Source organism: Cibotium barometz, chromosome 3 (genome assembly GCF_041138505.1).
Source record: "Cibotium barometz isolate CiBa-2024 chromosome 3, ASM4113850v1, whole genome shotgun sequence".
Classification (NCBI taxonomy): Eukaryota; Viridiplantae; Streptophyta; class Polypodiopsida; order Cyatheales; family Cibotiaceae; genus Cibotium; species Cibotium barometz.
The window spans coordinates 67,209,965-67,226,056 of NC_141048.1; positions in this window are offsets into that span (position 1 = coordinate 67,209,965).

Sequence of the window (16,092 nt, forward strand, 5' to 3'; positions counted from 1 at the left end):
CTTCCACTACCTTCAAGGCACTCAAGACTCATTGTTTTACAACAATGCATCTTCTTTATGCTTGTCCACCTACACTGACAGATTGGCCAGGATGTTATGACACTAGGGTGTCCACCAGTGGTACTTGTTTCCTTCTTAGTAGTAGTTCATGTTTTTCATGGCTCAATAAGAAACAACCAACAGTGGCCTCTTCCAATTGTGAGCCTAAATACAGGGTAGCATTCACAACTATTGTTGCAGAGTGTGTATGGCTCCACCATCTATTAGAATATCTTAGTGTTAGAAAGCCATCTTCTACCACCATTTTCATTGACAATAAGAGTGCATTAGTAGTCATGAGGAATCTAGTATTTCATGCATGGACAAAGAACATTGAGGTGCATTATCATTATGTCAGGGAAAGGCTCCATGTAGGAGAGATTGCCTTGGCTTATGTGCCTACATAGGCCAATGTGGCAGATGGATTTACCAAGTCCCTTTCTATGGAACAAATTGAAGTTTTTTTACAAATCCTTGAATATATTGCCTCTACAAAGGTAGTTTGCTACACTTTGTGCATGTTCACACCATTCACTTCAGGGGGTTTGTTAGCCTGAAAGTCCCTATTGTCAACAACCCTAAACACAAGCACTTTTTACCTTGTGGTGGCAAGGATTTTTTCCCTATGTGAATATACTCTTGTGTGTTAGCCACATCAACTATTTGTAATCTTGTACTCCACTCATTTCATATCATTATCATCGAGTACTATCTAGCTTTTCTTCTGGTCTCTCTCTCATTCTTCAAGCTAGATTTGACTGTGTGTGCATGTGTGTCTATGTGAGGGTGCACAGCATCTTCTCCCTCATCCAACAACCTAGTGTATGGACACACCGAAAAAAGACCGAACACCAAAGGTGAACCTATGCACTTGGATGATCCATCCAATGAGTGGGGGACCCTTGGTGGAAGATTAAGTGACTACTACTAGGTCCACAACAATACACTTGTGCCAAACATGCCACAAAATGTTGGAAGAAGAAAGGGATATCATGAGTTTGCACCTCTCCCAAAGTCGAAAGACTCTGAGAACTAGATGCACATCCTTGCTACCATGGATATACTTCCAAAATTAATAGGTACAAGATTTGCCATGGGTGATGGTGGGCAGGAAATTACATCTCTCTATATGTTGAGCACCGTGTTCATGCCCAAAGCTATGAGCCAAGAACCTGTAAGCATCAAAGAAGTAAAGCCGTTATGGGGAAAGCAAATCTTTGTGAACATGACTCAAGTAGTTCACCTAGAAGAGGAGGATTAGAAGTCAAACCTGCCTGTTTATGGTTAGGAATGGCCACACTAACAAGTTTTACTCAAAAGCTAGCACTAGTACTAATCATAACTTAATGTCCTATGACACATGAAACTCTCTTGGTCAACCAACTTTCCTCCACACCTGGGCCACTATCACAACCATTGCTTTAAATTGTGTTAAGTGTCTAGGTGTTATTACAATTCTATCACATTGGGAATAACCCCTTGGAAGGAAAGTTCTATGTCATGCATGTAGGGTCAATGCAACAAGAAATCCTCCTTGGAGATTTATTTTTCTTTCAAAAGTGTTATTCTCATTAAAATTGATTTTCTGCATAGAAAGATGCATAAAGGATTTATTTTTCTTTCAAAAGTGTTATTCTCATTAAAATTGATTTTATGCATAGAAAAATGCATAAAGCATTTATTTTTATTTCAAAAGTGTTATTCTCATTAAAATTGATTTTATGCATAGAAAGATACATAACGGAATTATTTTTCTTTCAAAAGTGTTATTCTTATTAAAATTGATTTTATGCATAGAAAGATGCATAAAGGATTTATTTTTATTTTAAAAGTGTGATTCTCATTAAAATTGATTTTTATGCATAAATAAACGCATAAAAGGATTTTTATAAAAGTGTTATTCCCACGGAAGTTGATTTTTATGCATAAATAGATGCGTAAAGAATCTTTATATCAAAATTAGAATTCTCTTAAATTCTATGTGTAAATTCTATCAGATACGTGTGAATGAATGGATGGATGGATGTGATGTGAATAGAGATAATGAGATGTGAGGTGAATAGATATAATGAGATGTGATGTGAATCAGATGGATGTGAGTGAATGGATGGATGGATGTGAATAGAGATGATGAGATGTGAGGTGAATGGATGGATGAATGTGATGTGAATAGAGATGATGAGATGTGAGGTGAATAGATGTAATGAGATGTGATGTGAATTAGATGGATGTGTATGCATAGATGGATGGATGTGATGTGAATGGAGATGATGAGATGTGAGGTGAATAGATGTAATGAGATGTGATGTGAATTAGATGGATGTGAATGAATGGATGGATGGATGTGATGTGAATAGAGGTGATGAGATGTGAGGTAAATAGATGTAATGAGATGTGATGAGAATGAGATAGGTGTGAATAAATGGATGGATGGATGTGATGTGATTAGAGATGATGAGATGTGAGGTGAATAGATGTAATGAGATGTGATGTGAATCAAAAGGATGTGAATGAATGGATGGATGGATGGATGTGAATAGAGGTGATGACATGTGAGGTAAATAGATGTAATGAGATATGATGAGAATCAGATAGGTGTGAATGAATGGATGGGTGGATGTGATGTGAATAGAGATGATGAGATGTGAGGTGAATAGATGTAATGAGATGTGATGTGAATTAGATAGATGTGAATGAATGGATAGATGGATGTGATGTGAATAGAGGTGATGAGATGTGAGGTAAATAGATGTAATGAGATGTGATGAGAATCAGATAGGTGTGAATGAATGGATGGGTGAATGTGATGTGACTAGAGGTGATGAGATGTGAGGTGAATAGATGTGATGAGAATCAGATAGGTGTGAATGAATGGATGGGTGGATGTGATGTGAATAGAGGTGAATAGATGTGATGTGATAGATGTGAATGAATGGATGAGATGTGATGTCATGTGAAGGCTGTAAATGAATGATATGGGATATGAGTGGATGATATGTGATGAAAATGGATGTGAATGTATACGTGAAAGAATGGATATGGATATGTATGTGAAAGATTGGATGTGGATGTGTATGTGAAAGAATGTGATGTGAATGTGTATGTGAAGAATGGATGTGAATGAGTATGTGAAGAATGGATGTGAATGAGTATGTGAAAGAATGGATGTGGATGTATGTGAAAGAATGGATATAGATGTGTATGTGAAAGAATGTGATGTGTTGTAAAGAGATGTGATGTGTCATGAATATATGTGGATGTGAAGTGATAGATATGAATGTATATATATATGTGAGAAGTCGTACCTGTGAACGATTAGATGATGTGGATGAATGAGATGAGATGTGTATGAATGAGATATAATGTGGATAGAATGTATGTGATGGGATGGTTATGAGAATGTATGTGGTGGATATGAACGAATGAATGTGATGGATATGAATGAATGTGATGTGATGTGTGATGTGAACGAATATGATGTGATGAGATGTTATGAATGTGATGGATATGAATGAATGTGATGTGATGTGTGATGTGAACGAATATGATGTAATGAGATGTGGATATGGGTAGATGCGAGTGGATGAGATCTAATACGGATAAATGAGAAAAGATGTAATGAAATGGAAAATAATGTGATGAGAATGGGAATACATATGAAATAAATGAGAATTGATGTGGAACAATGTGGAAAGACGAGAGTTCGTTATAGAAACTGTATGTATGACCTGTTTTTAAATAACTGTTTTATGTCAAGAATGCTGGGGAAGCATTTTGACCATCTTGTGAATGAGATCGTGGAGACCTAACTGTTAAAGTTGCAACAGCTGATGGAGATTCAAGGACGTCTCGCGTAGCAAGGTCGGCCAAGGTCTTGACCAGCCTCAGTTTGATTAAAATGGTGAGCTTTCGTCGGTACGGTGGATGAGGGACCAAGGAAGCGGCCTATGAGTGAAGCGCTAGGTCACCTACGAAGGATCCTTGAGGGTGCTGACCATATGATGCTCGGGAACTGCGTCGCCGATGATACCCATGCGTGCGTCGAGGAAGATATTGGAACAAGGAGTAAGAGTTGTTTTCTGAATTCGGGCATGGATCTGGTTGATTGACCTTGCTGGTCCTCAACGGATGAGTCCATGGCTCTTTTGTATGGATCCGTTGGTTGATCTTGCATATCTTCAACAGAGATTCCATTTTGATATGTGAATATATTGTCGAGTACTATGAGCTTGAAACCATCGAAAAGGCACCTGAGTGGACAGGTGGTGAGCGTTCTGGTTGCCAATGATGCCATAGGTACACCGATTAAGGAATGATTGAAAATTAGGATTCAACCAGAGATTTGGAGGACTATGATCAGTGACACTATGGTTTCATTAAATGATTGTTTTAAAGACAGTTGAATATGTGAAAAATGCAATTTCATATTAGGTGTGTAAGTGCTGTGACTAGTTTTAAGTTTTGCATGAATATACGGCTAGGGGACATGGAAACTCTTTTCCCTAGTATGGGAGAAAAAACCTAACCAAATTCCTAATTGGATCCCATCACTACATTGGTTGGGAGGTTAGCTAACCCACGTGACTAGATGGGGTTAGACTGGACTGATGGATCCCTAAAATGAGACTTAATTCTGTTATGGTACGATAGATGAAGTAAATTTCGGATAAAAATTGTTCTATGGAAAAGAATCAACGGCTGTGCCTCTCAATGAGGAGAAAAGCGTTGGTCTCTATGATCCAAGTGCAAGTCTTTTCCTTGATCTGACTATGATACTTACGGGTTCGGTCAGATCAGTTCAATTAGTTAAGGCTTTTGACTACGTTAGAGTAAAATTATCCTGGAGGAATTGCCCGTGCTTTCTGGGCGAGGGAAGTTTTTTCGGGTTCAGTTTTGGAAGAACCGAGGGATTAGTCTCTCGTCCGGATATCCATGGGAGAGGCCCTGAGTGAGGGACCCTGCCCCGCGCAAGAAGTGCTACTTCCGCTGCTAGCACCCCTTGAATTCATTGCGCAGTGGGGACATGGATCTTTCATTTATATCATGCAGTAGGTTGGGAAGAGCTCCCTAAGCTCGTCAATTTTACAGGGAGACACCATATCCCTCACCCCATCCTAGAGCACCAGTCTTCCCTCACCACTCCCCCATCAAATCGCCAACACTTCAACACTTAGGAGGAAGAGGCATGCCACAAAGCTGCTAAAGAGGAGGAGCTTTGCAAGACCTCCAAGTTCTTGGAGGATACCATACTCCACTCCACTCCTAGAACCCCAAGTGCCCAACCCCTCCCCTCACCCTCACCAGCTTGCCTCGATGAAGGCCCCTTTGACTCACCCTCTACATCTCAATGCCATACCATGGATACATTCCATTGGATGCAGGTTGGATACTTTCGATCCCAATAGGCCTTTTTCGAGGGTATCCACTCCTCCTAGTGAACTCTCCCAAACTTTATGGTAGGCTTCTCCAACCTAGCCAGGGATCTTCTTACTTCCATGTCGGAGAATATGTGGCGACAACACAAGCAGGTCACCGCCTCGCAGTGATTCATGCTCGTTGGTCAGGGTTGATCTTATCCAAAGCTAGTAGGACCTTTAGGTCACCCTACATGCTAATGCCCAAATGAAAGCCTGGCTTGTGGACCAGGAGGTGAAGCCTCACCAAAGCCCTACATGTTGTTAACCATCTACAAGCACAGCTCCACATAGCCCATGAAGAAGCCAAGATAGCCCACGAAGACTGATCCCTCCACCAACGAGAAGCACAAGAAATGCGCTACATTTTGAAATCGACAAAATCATCACAGATAAGACCATGGCATAAAAGGATGCGCAAGTGTGGACTACCAAGGAATGCGCTAGTCAATCGTAGCCAGTAGTTATAGATCAAGCATCCATTGAAACAGAGCGCAAGTTTGACACCTTGATGGATGTTGCCACTGAGTTCCCTAGCCTCTCCTATCCACCCCAAATCCCCGCCCACATCTTCGAACTCAACTTATGGGACCTCCAACTCAATCTCCTCTAGAATAATATCTTTCTAGATGATCCCATCACCACATCCACCCTCTCCTACATCATCACAAAAATACCTCCCCCTTCCATTGTCACTCTCTTCCTCCAGAGCTAAATCTCTTTTTACAACCACACAATCCTCTTCACCCTCCCCATCCATCCTCTCACAACCAACCTTTCCAATCGGGCTCATCTCTTCGAGTATGGACAAGCCGCCATTGTGCCAATGCATCCATCAAGCTCATCATATCCCCTAGCCTCTGTCTATACCCATATGCTTCTTCCAAATCCATTATTATCCTCGCCTACTTTGAATGACAAGGATGGAAAAATTTTTACATGGCCTACAAATCCCTTCTTCACCATGCCATCAAACCATACTCCCCCCATAGCCTCCTTGTACTATACAGCATGATCTACCATCCAATTAGAAATCATAGCCGCCAGTGTGCCAGAATCCAAATTGATGACTCACATGTGGCTTTCCTCGAAGATTTGTCCCTCGAAGAGGTTCAACATGCCAAAGCCTTCTTCTTCTCCAAAATACCTGCTGCTGCAACCCTTGTGGGAGATGATGAAGATGACAGTGATTGAGGATGATGATAATGATGCCAATGATCCTCCCACATGTGACTGGACACCTACACCACAACATATTCCCTATCACCCTCCTCAAGCCCCCAACTAGTGACCAGGAACATCCCCTTGAGCTCCCCCACCCTCCATGCCAATCTCCTCTCCAGCATCAATTTCCCCCCTCAAACCTCCTGCGTGACCACCCTTCCCCTATTTCCCTCATCACATACCACCCCACATTATGTACCCTCACCACCCCCTTCATCAACACCCTTATATTTCCCTCACCAACCCCTTCACCAACACCACCCTCACCACCTTGCTCCCTTCACCAACACCACCCTCACCACCTTGCTCCCTCTATCTTAGATTTGGGTTGCTGCTGCTCCCCTTGATTAACCTTTGTCGTTGCATGCCCACCCATCCTCCTTTATTGCTACCTCCCTTTGCACACCACACCCTCTACATCAAAAACCCCTCCCAAATAGGAACCCCAAGCCTCTTCCCTCCTTACCCCCATTCTCTTAGAAGGAGGAGAAATTCCTCCCCAGCCCCCACAGAAGACGATGAGGTGCATCCTCCACTTAATCCCTTCAACTGGCGACCCTCTAGATTGCATGGAATTTGAATAGGCTATCTAGATCTTACTTGGCCCCGCAAACACCAACAAGCATCGTTGACAAAGGTCACTTACCGAATGGAAATTCATGTCCTTCGCCTTTACATCGACACCTAGTAGGGTGCTTGGAAAAGATAGCACCTACACCAACACAGAGGCTACATGCATCCTAATCCAGATGCCTTCCCCATCATGTTTTATCTCATGGGCCACCAGCGTGTCTGGAGGCACCCTTCCTCTTCAAGCCTCACATCTAGGTAGAATATTGTAAGGCCCCACACCACCTCCGTGTATCAACCCATCATGTCTCCCCATCTGACATGCTGGGCATGGGACCTATTGCATAATGAATAGCAATAGAATTCAAAACTTCACTTTAACTTTCCTTGGTTCAGCCCACCCACTTCCAATAGTCCATACATAGAAGAACGCATGATTTTTCGAACAACCACATTCAATGCCAAGTATGAGTAGGTGCTTGACCCCACCACCATTGGCTTCCCCTTCTTCCACCTGATCATCAACCTATTGGTATAATTCACTACTTGGCATCACTATGATGAAGAAGCTCAGGGCCTCGCCTTTGACATCAACACTTTGACATCAACAAAGGCCCCAAACTCAAGCAACTATTTGGCTACTACGAGCGCATATTTTGGATGCCTTGGTGCCTCTAGACCTTTGAAGACAAGATAGAGATAGCCTTCTGGATAGGCTATAAATATTTCCATTGTTCCCCTCAATACCCAAAATTGGATATGATTTTATCTGCACCTACTCCCTCTACTACTACCTCCACTAAGCTTTCTTGCCAGTCTGAGGATGGCCCTGAATTAGGGAGGGGGGTATGATAACCACAATAGCTAACATTAATTTAAGTGTGGTTACATTTCATGTAATTTATTTTTATGCAAAATCGCACTAAGCACTTCATGTTAAAAGATATGGGATGACCGAGCTTACGACACGTGTAATGCCAGCTATGAGCAACAAAGCCTAGGTATGCATAGAGCTAGATAACTAGTTTTGGGCCCCCAATTGTCAATGGGTGGTCGACCATTGTAAAAAGAGAGCTCATGTATATACGTGACTTATGAAATATGAAAAGGATATACAATCCCATTATCACAATTGAGCCTTCTTCTTCTTCTCTCTTGCTCTCTTGTGGCTATGGTGGTACAAGCTTGTGTGTTGATGCATGCTTGCTTAATTGTGGGTGTGTGCTTGTAGGTGATGCTTCCTTCTTCCCCTCTTCTTCTTATTATTTGTCTCCCTCTGTCTCTCTCCCTCTTGCACACATAAAGGTATTGAGATAGAAGTTGAGCTTTCATAGCTCCTTCTCTCATTCCTCCCTATCTAGCTCAAGGAAAACACCACTTGGGTGACACGAGTGGTGATGGAGTGAGCCCCTAGCGAGGAGTTAATCGTGTTAGGGTCGGCTAAGTGCATGTTCCCAAACCAAACCTTGCATATTCTCTTTTCTCTTATCTTCTTCCTCTTGCACCATGCAAGGAGAATGCTCATTTAGCTAAACACAAACAAAGGATTTTATTGGTACTTTCAGCTTGTCCATTTGCTTGTGGATAATAAGGTGATGATTTCCTATGGATTACCATGAGTTCATCCACCAATAGGAAGGTCACTACCTCATTCAAGAAATGTGTGTCTCTACCATTCACAATGTCTAAGAGAGGGCCAAATCGTGTGATAACATTTTCATACAAAAACTTAGCAGTAGATCTTACATTGTTGCCTTAGCTTCATCCCCATTTGGTGTAGTAGAGCAAGTGGCTACAATGATGTAGCAATCTTGTGTGGTGTAGCAAGCCATTGAGCTTATGGGCCCTATAAAATCAATGCCCCATTTCGCAAAAAGTTTTAAGAACATAATATAGGTTAGGGCCATGCGGTCCTTGTCTTGAGTCACCAAAAATCTTTGACACACAACATCACACCTCTTGACAAACTCAACTCTGCTCTGTGTCATTGAAAAGGGTAGGCCACCACATCCCAGCTTGCAAAATCTTGCATGATGTGATTTCCATAGCAAAGTGGCCTCCACAATTTCTTACATGGGCTTCTTCTAGAATCTTGATGTAATGATCTTCATGAATGCATAACCTCAAAATGACATCCTTGCCTCACCAATACAAGTTGTTAGCTATATAAGTGTGTATGGAGATGTTGTTTTTATTGACAGAGTGTGTATCCTCAATAGGATCTTTTGTCATAGGGTGGTGACTTCAATTTTTTAGATTGACCCCTTCATGATGACCTCTTTTTTATATAGATAGATATGGTTAATTCCCCAGTCAGACCATTCTAAGTTTTCTCATAAACAGCCTTCCCAATATCACATCATACATCCATGATAGCAAACATGTGATCAAGGTTAGTCCATAGAGCTGAACTTGCAAGGTAAGTCCATAGAGCTGAACTTGTTGATCCTAACCATACCCATGAGCATGGTGAGATTTTCATCAGCCAACTTAACCTTTAGGATAATGGAAGCCAAACTTGGTGACCCTCCATTTGTCCCATTGTTTTATGTGGCTATGCTGACACCTTCTCCCCCATATAGGATTACTATACTAATGTTTCACTTTTTAGTTTTAACGGCAAGGTGGAACTCCCCTCACCTTCAAAGTACTTGCCAAACTTGTTGTGATAGGTACATCTTGAAAGGTTGTACTAGGATTTTCACTCATCAGTACACTCCTCGCCTTCAAAGTACTTGCCAAACTTGTTAACAACAAGTACATCTTTAAAAGTTTACTAGGATTTTCATCATCATTATGCGCCTCGTCTTCAAAGTCTTGCCAAAATTGTTGACAGGTACATCTTTAAAAGTTATACTGGGATTTTCATCATCAGTACACTCCTCCTCGTACTGTGTGTCTAACATGTCTATGGGGTTTTGGTCAAATTTTGAATCCATACACTCTCTTACATCTCGTCACTATCAAAGACCTAGGTCTCTTGATAGGAACTCACCCACAATGTGAGTTTTATTCGAGTAGACCGTTTACCACGCTCATTCCTATCATATCTTTTTGTCTTTTTGCTCAGCCAAAGATAATTCTCTCATTGAAGTTATTGCTCCTTCCAAATCCAAATAAGAGGGGAGAGCCTTCAAGGAGTTTTGTTTGGATTCACTCAATCACCTAGATGGTGGAGAAGCATAGGTTTTGGCTTGCTCCTCAAGGTAGTCATTCAAATGATATTCCTTTGAATTTGTGGTTCATTGATCTTCTCCTACATTAGGTTCTTCCTTTGTTGTCTCGGCACAAAAAATTGCATTGATCCCAACATCATTGGACTTGGTCACAAATTTTTCCTTTTTAAAGAAAACCTTTGGAGGAGGAGACAACACACTTCTTTCCTTGGATTCTTCAGTTATACGGTCAAGGGGGCATGAATTTACAGGGGGAATCGACCCTTGGGGTCCTTCTAATTGGAGTTGTGTCTCGTTCACCAAGGCCTATGATTACACTACCCTCCTTCTTTACTCTAACCATCTATCTTGTTGACGACATTGATTTCTTACCATGTCTCCTTTCTCTTTCTATCCCTTGGTTCTTTTTGAAGATGTGTGTGAAACCTTATCACATTCTTTGTCCTTAGAGTCCTATACTCTCTTGATCGAGCAGCCTGTGCTCGAGTGAGGACCATTGCATTGGCGATCTCACCAAAGAGCTTTTCTCTCTACATGCACTCAACATGTTCAATTGAGTGGTGGGTCCGTGATCACTTCCTACTAGGGAGGCTTGTTAGGGAAATTTTGAATGAGGTGAGTTATGCCACAACTTAGACACACCATCATGACACCGTTGAGATGCTTGTAGAAGCTTTTGCCGAGACTTGAAAGGGGAACTCCCTTTTGAGGTTTGTGCCCCCATGAGTATAGCAAGCTAAAGGTTTGCCAAGGGTCATAGAATTCATCTCTTGTACCTTATAGGTCATTAGTTTCCCGTGACCATAGGTGCCAAAGGTTAACGACTTGTAAATAGGAGCTAAGTTATTGTCTCAGGAATCCTTACAAACTCAACATCCGATTAACATTGGGTAGGAGTGGTATCAATGTATTCCTCGTATGGGGTATAGTTTTGGCATATAATGTTAAGAATTTGAGATTGTACTAAGCCTAGTGCTAATCACATATTAACCATATGCTTAAGGAGGCTCATAGTAATCAAGAAACTCCATAATGATAATTGCACACTAATGAGAGGGAGACAAGTTAGGCACACTCAACACCTTGTATTTGCAAAATGTCATAAACTATACAATGAAAGGCTTCTAATATAGATAGCCTCTAGCCCAATCTTCTTTACACATCATCATTCCATGTGGTAATTCCTTTTCCACATTCTTTTACGCGGCTCTCACTATTCACAATAGCTCATGTGGCATTCTTATCTCCACAACTCTCAAGATAATAGTATGCATCTCTAAGGTGTGTTCACACACTCAATCAGATAACTCAAGCTTTAGTTTACATTGTGCATTCGACATTCCTCTTCAATGTAAAATGAGGTGTGTGAACTAACCATCTCTCCAACCAATTCGTCCAAATCAGCTCTTAACCTCAATAATTTGGCATTGACAATCTCAACACTCCCCCTCAATATAAATTAGTGTTCACCAAGTATGTGTGTGTAGCTAACCTAGACACATCAAGTCCAACACTCCCCCTCTTAGTGTTCAACAAGTGTGTATGTGTGTGTGTGTGGGGCCAACCTAGACACATCAAGTCCATTTTGAGCACCATTTCACTTGGGTGTGGAGCCACCCAAGTTCTTTTTGGACACCCATACACCCGGGAGAAGGAACCAACCGACAATGTGTATCACCCATACGGGCACAACTCAATGCACACCACATTACAAATATTTTGAGCTCTTGAGGATTGGCTTACGGACCTTCATAAATTGGGTGAGAGTACATATCCATTTTAAGGCTCTTCGTGGCCTGGGCAGGGCACCCTTACTATGATACACTAGCGCCTCAACTTGGGCACACATAACGCATGGAAATCTCAAGAATTCTATGCAATGACATGGTGGGGACCATAAAATATAGGCTCTACATGGCTCATCCAATCCAAAAGCACTTTTTTCATATCTAATCAAGAAATCGATCTCCATATGTGAACAAGAGCTTGTTAAAGTATATTTATATTGCCCTTATCAAAAACTTCAAATCTTAAGGCTAGGTTGTTTAAAAAAATAATTGAACACATTATTTTCTGCTTGTTGATAGCTGCCACACGATCCTGCTCGTGGAAGCTATCGTCCGTAGATGCTGCTATGCTTCTCACCCATTGATCTCGCCATAGGAAGATCTCCACCTAGCAAGAAACAATACCAATTAGGTTTTTGACTGTCATCTTGCTACTAGCTTGGGACCCGCCTTTGTTGTATGTTGTCCTCTCCATGATACTCTATGCTGTAACCAAGATCTTTCTCTAGAGCTTTCATGGAAACTCTAATTGTAGCCTTGCTATGTTGACTATGTCCTCAAGGCCATAGCTGTGCTCTCTTCTCTAGTAGTTCTGTGTTTGTCATGTCTAGCCTACTAGGTCTTAACGTTGCACGTACCATAACTAGTTCTCTGCTGTAAATAAGCTTTTCTTGCTTTTAGCTTATAGTTCTGGTCTTCACATGGACGCTTAGTTCTAGTCACTCCACAAGGCTGCTCCTTGTGGCTCCTATGGTATCTAGCTCTACCGGCCTCCTCTTACACTCTATTGTTCTTGCTTTACCTTTTTTTTGGATTGCCTTCGTAAGCACCTTTCTTGTCTAATAGTGCTTGCAACTTTGCTACTATCGGTTGGTTCTCTTTGCAACCGTACTTGAGCGTGTTGCCAAATCTTCATTTGCCTCCCCTGGACACCCTCAATATGAAGCCATTCACCATTATCATGACTGAAGCCATTCACCATTATCATGACTTAAGTCTTCCTTTTCTTGGCACTTTGCCAAGCTCTACATCAAAAAAACTTCTCTTCTAACATGAACTTGGCAGTGTTGGCTCTTTGACGGATCTACACCGAAGTTGTCTTTATTACCTTGACATAGACTTTGTCGAGGATTCCATGACGACCATCAACATGGCCATTTAGCTCTTCATAAGCTCCATTTTCATGGTACTTTTGTGCATGCTATTAAGGGCGCTTTTGTAAGGTTTCTCTCAAGAAATCTAGCTGCCATATATTAGATGGAAGTTGGTAAGACTTCCATCCAAAATTGCTCACCTTCAACAAGCAAATCCACAAATGTATTCTCTTCTTGATGTGCACACATAGGCTCCAAATTGAGCCCAGAAACATGCTTTCTTGTAGCCAAGCAACTATGCACCTTAACATGCTTCTTTGCCAAATTAATGCAAAGATCCATGGGGTCTACAAATCTCATTCTCATAGAAACCCTTTGTACATTGAGCACCATCTATGCTCAAATCTAATTTCATGAGGTGAAATCCATAACCAACCATCCTTCTCTTGAGGCAAAAAACTTTTTGGCAGCTCCTTTGTTGTTGATGTAGTCTCTGTAGTCTTCATAATGCTAAAATTTGCACTCCTTGACCTTGACATGAACAACTTCAAGTGACCTCTAATCTTTAAATGAACCATAAAAAAGAGCTTTGTCTCACACAAATTTCTCTCCCTAAGATCTTGAGTGTGTCATAATATTTTTCTATACACGTACCATAACATAAATCAACATTCTAAAATAAACACACATGAGGGTAGCAGGGTGAAGACTTATGGTGTATTACCATAAATCCCATTAACATGTGCTCAATGAACTCATTGAAAAAATGGGAGCCCTTATCACTGACCAGCTTTAGGGGACACCCAAATCTTAATATGATGTGCTATTGTGTGAGGGTCTGCTTTTTCGTGTAGCTTTTGCCTTTGCCCATTTCGTGGAATAATATGTACGTATCAAGCTTGTGTTTGTCGCACAACTAGGCTTGTGAGTCCAACAAATTCTATTCCCCAATTTTTAAAGGTTTGTTGCATAATGATTGGAACCAATATGAGCCATAATCTTACCAACCATGCCAGTGGCATAAGTGTGGAAGCTATCACCGAGGCGGGTCATCAATGTTGTATGTAGCACTACTTGAGCTCGATATCTCAACACTCCCCCTCAAGCTCAACTCCACACACTGCACTCCAAGTAAGCTTCTAAACCTGTGGAGCTTCTCTGTGCCTAATGCCTTCATGAAGATGTTAGTCATCTGATCCTCTATGCTGACATATACCATATCTATAGCATCTGCTAGAACTTTCTCCCTCACAAAAGTAATAGTGCACCTCAATGTGATTTGTTCTATCATGGTATACTAGGTTATTGGCCAACTATATGCTACTCATGTTGTCACAATAATGACACGAATATCACGAAGTAGCTTCTCAAACCAAGCTACCTTACAAGTTGCCATAGAAGTATGTACTCAACCTCTGTACTCTCGACAAGGTAACTGTTGGGTTGGCTACTTCTTACTACCCCAACTCAACAACACTCCCAAATGAGAACATAAAACCACTAGTAGATGTCGTGACTGCAACACTACCAACCAAATCAATACCCATGCAGTTGTATCTCTATACTAGCCTCATAGAAAAGTCCATAATCAATTGTGAACTTTATGTACCCAAGAATCCATATGGATATATCCAAGTGTGGCTTCCTAGGTTCCTACATAAATCGACTCACAAGCCCAACAACATAGCGCAAGTCTGGCCTAGTAATGGTCATGTAGATCAAGCTACCCACTAGGTGCATGTACGTAGTGGGGTCCTCCAAAAGCTCACCTATATATGTGGAAAGCTTTGTGTTTTGATCCAATGGCAATGAAATAAGCTTACAGTCTGTTATACCATACTTGGACAACATGTCCAAGCCATACTGCCTCTGCAATAATAGAATTCCATGAGTGATCTCACCACCTCTATGCCTAAGAAATATCGCAGCGCTCACCCAAATCCTTCATCTCAAACTTCTACTTCAAAAGTCTCCTGACATCATGTATGCGAGCACCACTATCATGAGTGATAATCAAGTCATCCACATAGATGACTATTAGCATGATCCCTCTATCTATATTTTTTTACATAAAGTGAAAAATCTACATTGGATATTTGAAATCCAATGATAAGAAGATACTCCTTGATCTTGTTTGACCGTGCTTTGGGTGCCTTCTTCAAGCCATACAAGGCTTTGTGTAACCTGCACACATAATCTAGGTGTGCATCACTCTCATAACCTGGTGGGTGCATCATGTATACTTCCTCTTGAAAATTACCATGCAAGAAGGCATTATTTACATCCATCTGATGTAAAGACCAACCCTTTGCTGTAGCCATAGTAATGACATCTCTCACGATTGCCATTCTTGCAATCGAGCTAAATCTCCTCATAGTCACTGCCATAAGTATGCGCATAGCCCTTGGCCAAGCTTGCCTTATACCTGCTCACTGAACCATCAGTGTTATGCTTGAATTTATACACCCACTTACATCTTTTCCTTAGGCAAAGGCACTAACTCCCATGTTGCATTTGGATCCAATGCTACCATCTCCTCATTTATGGCATCTTCCCATTTCTTATTTCCATGTGCCTGCTTAAAACAAGTGGGCTCCAACTCCTGTATTGTTTTAACCATGTAAGCATAATGATGGACTATATATCCATTATATCTTAACATGTCAAAGGGTACCTAAACCTTGTAAACATGTGTACTCTTGGATCACTGCTAGGAGTCTTCAAAATAGCCCAAGTTCTCCTTACACTAGGAGTAACCGCGTACAAAATGCCAAGCTCCTCATCAAAG